Raw genomic sequence first — 7,535 nt, forward strand, 5'->3', positions numbered from 1 at the left:
TTCAAAGTCCATTTGTACACTGGTGATAAATACTGATCCACTTCCAGTGTCCCCATAGACTCCCCAGTCCTCCTAAATATCACCCTCGTTCAGAGGGTCTGGGTCGGTCCTATGCTGGTTTTCCAGCTACCAGACTGGGGTCCATTGTTCAGGTTTCTTCAGCCTGGTCTTGACCCCTTTGCTTATCACTCCTCCCTCTCTGCAACTGGATTCCAGGTGTTTGACTTGGTATTTAGATGTGAACACTTGGATATTTTGAAGGGTATTATTCCAACTCCTGCAAAGCTAGATTATTATAATAAATCCCATTTTCTTCCTTATACTTCTTACCCAATTGAAAATTTCCTTTGATATAGTTAAAATCTCTGACCAGGTTAAACATTTTTTTTTAAATAATGATCACATGGTTCTGTGTTCTTTCACTTCCATATTCCTCAGTCCTTTAATTTGGGGAACTTTGCCTTGAAGAGTTTGGAGGGTAGGGTGTCTCTATAATATGTAACAATATGATATAATATGATAAAGCACAGTAAACTGTAATGTGAATGTCTAGTTCATAAAGAATATAACTTTTCTAAATTACATTTCAGGAGGCTATGAAGTTAAATATTAATTAGCCAGAATCAGGTAAGTACCTTTTTGCTATGTCATCCCATAGTGGGCAGTGGAAAAATAAGACAACACAGGAAGAGAAAACAACAAAAACAAGTAAACAAACAAAAAGAGAAACAAACAAACTACAAAAGGAACAAACTTGTTCCTATAAGGAGTCTGTACACTTTATAGTTAATGTATTATCTCATGATGAGATCAATCCTTCCAGTAGGGTAGAGCCTCTTGACCAAACCAGCTCATACTAGAACTGATTCCCAACACTTGCCCTGGAGATAAAGTATCTAATATGTGTATTTTCCTTGACTCTACTTGGTCCAGCTATGAACCTTTCCAAGCACATGTGTGCTAACTCTCTTTCTCATTACCACATCCAACTGGCCAGTAGCCCATTTGTAAGTTCTGTGAGGAATGTGAGACTGAATGAATAAGCAAATTGCCAGGAGCTTCTAATACAGCAGTCTCTCAACAGGTTCTTGTCTGATTTCTTTTCTCCTATAATGGAATATGCAATAAATGAACATACTTTCCACTTGTAAAAATTAAAACACTAATCATTGTGGATAAATAAGAAATTAGGAAAATGACTAGTATATTTATTCGGGGAGAAATCACTTATACTAGAAACATGACCAATAGCAGGTTCCGGTCCCAATGATGCCTCTGTATGCTCTCTGTCTCTGACCAGGAAGCAAGAGAGAGTTGGGGTTCAGACCGAGTCCCCCCCAGGTCACACTCACACCTGTCCCCACACCCCAATGTGTGTGGTCAGTGCAACAGGTGTGGGCAGGGTGGTTATCTCACTACATCTAATTATAGAGATATTGTTAACTCAGCATTAATGAAATTATATACTATTTTAAAAGCAAATTTGCTTTGCCAACAAGATAGTATAACATAATTCAGTAAGTGGTACTGTTTTATCTTAATGACTTTCAATATAAAGTCAGACATTTCTTGTAGCTTAGGCTGTGGGAAACTGCCCTACTTCGAATTCAAGCTATATTCCTTAGAGGTGCCTCCTTTTGCCCAAGAAGAGGAATACAAGAGAAGAAAGGAAAAGTGGGGAGGAGGCCCTCAGCCTGTTTCGGAGGAGAAAGGCAATAACACAAAAAATATGGGAAAGAATTGTGGGCAAAGAGCATCAACAAGTGTAATGCTGAGCTTCCTCAAACAGACTAGAATATATTCACTATCCTGGAGGTGTCAGCAGGCCATATTAGAAAACAGTCAAGAACATAACCTATGGTTGGTGACCTAGCTCCTGATGCAGCCTGAATTTAATCCTGAAACCCACTTAAAGATGGAAGCAAAGAACCTATTCTATGCTGGGTAGTAGTGGCACACATGTTTAATTCCAATACTCAGGAGGCAGAGACAGGAGGATCCCTGTGAATTTGAGGCCAGCCTGGTCTACAGAGCAAGTTCCACAACAGGCTCTATAGCTCCAGAGAAGCCATGTCCTGAAAAACAAAAGTAAATAAATAAATGAAACAATTTCACAAAGCTGTCTTTTGACCTCTGCACATGTGCCATAGTTAGTAAGTACGCAGTCCTGTCCACAATGTTAAATATACACAGTCTACATTAAAATAAAATAAAACATCTCATTAGCACAGTAACTCAAAAGTCTTATAAAATAAATTAAAAATAGACAATTTAAATTCAAGATTTTATTTTGTATGTGTAGTCAAAGAAATAAAGTAAATATATTACTTCAATAATATTTTAGTTGTATATATTTACAAAAATACATATGTGCGTGCTTCTTGAATTTTTACCTTCAATCATAGTCAGTGGTTCAGTCTCAAGAGTTTCAATGGACCTTAGGGCACAGATGGCTATTAATAACTTTAATAGGAGACCCTGACTCACTAAGCTACTTGGACATTCATTGTTCAGAAAATGACATGTGGGGAGCCCATACCTCCTGTGTGCTATTTTAATCATTTTGCAACATTTTAACAAAGTTACAATGAGCATAACATGTGCAGAAGGTCTGAAGTAACCACACTGGTTTTCTGTAATTCTGTCACTTTTAAGAGCAAGGTGATTTTATTTTCATTTACATTTAGATACCCGGTCCCCTTAGGTCTTCCTATATTTTAAGTCTTACATCTAATGGGCTGTATTTTGATTTATTTAAAGATAATGAGTTAACAGCAGAAACGTAAAACTGAAGATCCCTTTGATATAGACTGGAACTGCCCAAGGTTCATTAAATTCACAGCATCCATTTCCTTACTCTACGTCTTAACTTCGACTCCTATGTCAAACCTCACATAATTAACTGGGCAGTGTTAGAGGCTGCTCTATCCACACTAGTTTCTTACAAAGGCAAAGTTAAAAAAAAATGTTTTCATACATTATGTCCTTATCATTCTTATCCCCACCGGTGAACTCTTCCCACATTCTCCCAACCACTCTACATACCTTAACTCCATGGCCTTTCTTTTTGTCTTTAAAATCAAAATCAAAAGCAAAAACCAACAGAACCCCAAATTCACATATAAAGAAGAAAACAAAACAAAACACAGGAACACAAATTCTAAAACCAAAATATGCAAACAACAATAAAACAAAACAAAACAAAGAATTATGAACAAGTAAAAGAATAGAAATAACACTAACTTTGTTTGAGAAAGAAGGTAAACACATGCTCCCACCCTTAAGGAAGAAGCTAGTTGACATTCTTTTGTTAAATATATATACAGTGGTAGAGGCCAGAAGAAGACATTCATCACAAGTCACTGTGAGCCTCCCCACATGGATGTCGGGAACCAGAGAGCAGAAGGGAGCACTCTTAACTACTGAGCCTTCCTTTCAGCCAGCATTCTTTGCTGCACTCTACAAAAACATGGACCATGGATGTGTCACCCTCACTTGCTGATGTTACTCTACAAAGGCAGCTTTGCACATAAGACTTCGATGATCCATGTGCTTGCATCCTTGTATCTGACCCAGGAAGGATAACTCCTTCCTTTACACTTCCGGGGTCCTTGTCATGGAAAAAAACCAAAAACAAACAAACAAAAAAACCATCACACTCACTGGGTTGTCCTATTGGACACAGCAGATTAACCATCTGTCTAATATTTAGAAAGGATTAAAAACGAGGCAATGCTAATGATAAAACAAACAAACAAAAACCAGTTGAAAGCTTCCGTTTGAATGGGCAATGTTCATTTTGGCTTAGACTGTGTCTGTGAGGATTCAGGGATTATGGGTGCCTGCCCCTGTCACCTGGCAGAATGCACTCAGGCAGTACCCTAGTCAGTTCAGGTGCAAAGGACCCCTTTAAAGGAAAGACCTCTGCCCACTTACACTCTCCCCTGTGCAGTCCCCTTCCCCTGGGTGTCCCTCTTCTCTTCTGTCCTCTCTCTGTGTGTCTCTATGTCTCTTTACTTCTTTTTCTCTTTCCTTCCCCCTTCCCTTCCTTTCTAATAAATCTTCTCACTATGCTTTGTCTGCTCGGCATATTTGTCCCTGCATGTTTGTCCCTCCACCTCGGTCTCCCTAGCCTTCCATGGACTCCGCCAAGGTCCCCTTCAGGCTTTATCCTAACAGTGACTATTATCCAAAGAAACAAACCCGAAGCGCAATGGGTGCTCCTCTGCCTCTCTGCTATGCAGACAGGCATAATAAACAGCAACTTTATTGTGATCGTGAACATCTTCAACAGCTTCACATTTGCTGGAATAGAAATCTGAATTTCTTACAGTAGTTCACACATTTTATCCGTATTTTTTTTTTTTTTTAAACAGGTCTCACTCTGAAACCCAGGCACCTCTGCTTCCTGAGTGGTGGGATTACAGGTGTGAGACAGCACACCTGGCCAAGTTCACACTTTCCAGCACGATTCAGCTTTTGCTTTCTTCTGAAGCTGCCTATTGAACCATGATACCTCTTTTCTTCTTGGCGGTTTGAAACCTCTCAAGTCATTTCTACTCTAACAACAATTAGAATTTTCTTCTGGGTGAAAATCTTGAATTCTTATTGCTAATTCATTCCAAGGTCGTCTCTGACTTTTCTTCTGATCTGTCTGAACAGTGTGTTGTCAAACATACCTCCACCAAACTGTCTGCATTAGAAACCCTGCCTTTATGCCTTCCTGGTTCTGGCGGAAGTCAGCTGATCCCATTTTACCATATCTCCTACCAACAGCTGCATGAAAGCTAGGGGTGGTCATGTACTGCTGCCACCTCAGCACCCAAGAGCCATGTGCTGTGCTCAGCTTATGGTTTTTGAATGAAAGAATGGATACACAGACAAAGACGACATAAAAAAAGAGGCGAAGGAAGAGAATTGAGGGCTGGGCAGGGACGATGTTTTTTTCATAATGTGGTATGAAAAGAGAAAAGGCAGGAGAGGCCAACAGCCCTGTGAGACAGATGCATTGTCTTTCTCATATTGTCTCAGGATTTCAGAAAGAATGATAGAGAAGGAGAGAGGGAGGGAGAGAGGGAGGGAGAGAGAGAGGAAGACACACACACACACACACACACAGAGAGAGAGAGAGAGAGAGAGAGAGAGAGAGAGAGAGAGAGAGAGAGAGAGAGACTGACACACAGACAGACACACAGAGAGGGATACAGAGACAGAGGCAGAGCAGCATATTGCTGTTAGACCTTATTTATTCTAAATATAAGCTGGGAAAAAAAGGTACCTTTCAAGTAGAAGCTGCCATAAATTTGTGGGACTGGATTTATGATTGTCTGACAACAAAGTGAGAACTGATAGGACAATGCTCATGTTTGTTAGTTATTTGAATCTGTGATGTTGAAATAATTTCCATTTGAATGAGGAACAAGAAGGAGCCATGTTAGATGTATTTGGGTTGAAAGTACTTTTTTCTTTAAATGTAGATTTTTATTTTTCTATTTAGTCTCTGTATAATCCTATAAGTAATTAGGCCAAAATGGAGTAGTGTATAATTAAATTGAATACCTGTTTTGTTAGGGTTTATGTTGCTGTGATTCAGTACCATGACCAAAAGTAACTTGTTGTTCATCTTAGAACTTGTGGTTAAACATCTAGAATAATCATGGTAGGAGCATAAGCTTGAAATCTGGAGGCCAAAACCCAAGCAGAGGCTGTGGCGGATACTGTGTATTGGCTTGTTCCTCTTGGCTTGTTCACCCTGCTTTCTTAGCCTATCTGGGGCTAAAGGGTTACACTACAACCTCCTATGCCAACTTTCAATCAAGAAAATGCCTCACAGTCTTGTCCTCAGTCCAATCTTGTGGGAACATTTTCTTATTATGGTTTCCTTTTCCCAAATGTCTCTAGCATTTGACAAGTTGATATAAAACTATCCTGCAGACTATCTTTGATGAGAAAGTAAAACTTGTGAAATTTATGTTTATCAACATGAGGACATTTCAACTTCATTTATCTCCACAGAACAGTAAAATAAATAAAAAGGAAGTAAAATAGAAAAAAAATAAAACACTAGAAAAAAGAAAAAAAGTAGTGACTACATTTGAACTGTTTGTTTCAGGTCTTATTGTCCCTGTTATCTCAGTGTGTAAAATTATGACATACTACACAAGATATTTTTAAATTACTTGTCTCCATAGAGTTGCTCTGTAATTCTAATAGCTGTATGTAAATTTTGACATAAATTTATAAAAGAAGCATGAGTTTGTTACTTTTCTACTTTAGTGTCTTTTTAAACAGATGACATAAATAAATTCCAAGATATTTCCTATATGTAAACTGTCAGTGAAAATGTTCAAGTCTCAGAGAGATGACTGTGCATACTGTGTTCACTTTGCTAGACTTCTGCTTCTCAGTTGGCTTACTGCTCTCCCTCTTTACTTTCAGACACTTAAGGAAATATAATTTCTTTATAGTTTAATCTCTTGAAAATTTTGTGTACTGGGTGTTACGAAAATCAAAGTTTGCCAAGAAAGTATGATTAAAATGAAAAGTAAAATTCATAAGCAATGGATTCTGGGCAGCTATATACTTCTTAAATCCTAGAATATTCACAAACATATTTCTTAAATGGACTTCCAAATGGAGAGGAGCTTCTACAACCAATTTCTCTGGTGTCAAAGATGCTTTATAACTGAGAAATACTTAGCTTTCATATGGCATCCTAGATTTTAGCAAGGGAAGCTTGGGAAATATATTGCTCAATTTGGCTAGATACTTTTCTTTTTCCTTGGGGAAAAAAATAACTGTTATAAAAAAATGGCAGATCCAGTTTCTTCTCTTAGAAATGATCTCAGCCTGTTGTAAATAGTTGCTTCTAAAAGCCAATGGCTTATTTGAGGACCAAACACAGGCTCACTATGGAAATTTTGATGTACTATGAAGATCAAGAATGAAAAAAAAAAAGATGAACCAAACCAGTGCATGATAAGTAGATCTGTGATAAGAAAGATTCTTAGTAGAATGGCTCCAATATTGGTAACAGTGAGAGAACAGAAAGCATGATGCATACAGACACATGACAACCTAGCTTCAGAAAAGAAGGACTGCCTAAAGAAATAGAAATTGCACATAATTCACAAATAACTGTGTGTGGTGGAGCAAAGAGTCTCCAGAAAGTGGATGTCTTTCTTTCAGTTTCAGAGGAAGACTCCCTTGCAATTAGGTTGTAGAACGATGGGGTACGGGGTGTGTGTGATGTAGATTCAGTAAGCTAGCGTGAAGTTGTCAAAAAATAATTAGGCACAGAAAAAAAGAAAAAAAATAAAAACTCCACACATCTGTAAAAAGTATTCCGATGGTTGCAAGAAAAGGATGGGAAGCCTGAAGCCTGAAGTCTAGGAAAGCCTAACTTGATCCTACCATAGTCTGTATGTACCAAGTAGACACAAATCTGTTTGTCCTCTACCAAATTGTGAGCTATGCTTAGGTAGCATAGGATTTTAAGAGACTGCATAAAATGCTTTTCTGTAGAAGTGTCATAT

Source organism: Phodopus roborovskii, unplaced genomic scaffold (genome assembly GCF_943737965.1).
Source record: "Phodopus roborovskii unplaced genomic scaffold, PHOROB, whole genome shotgun sequence".
NCBI lineage: Eukaryota > Metazoa > Chordata > Mammalia > Rodentia > Cricetidae > Phodopus > Phodopus roborovskii.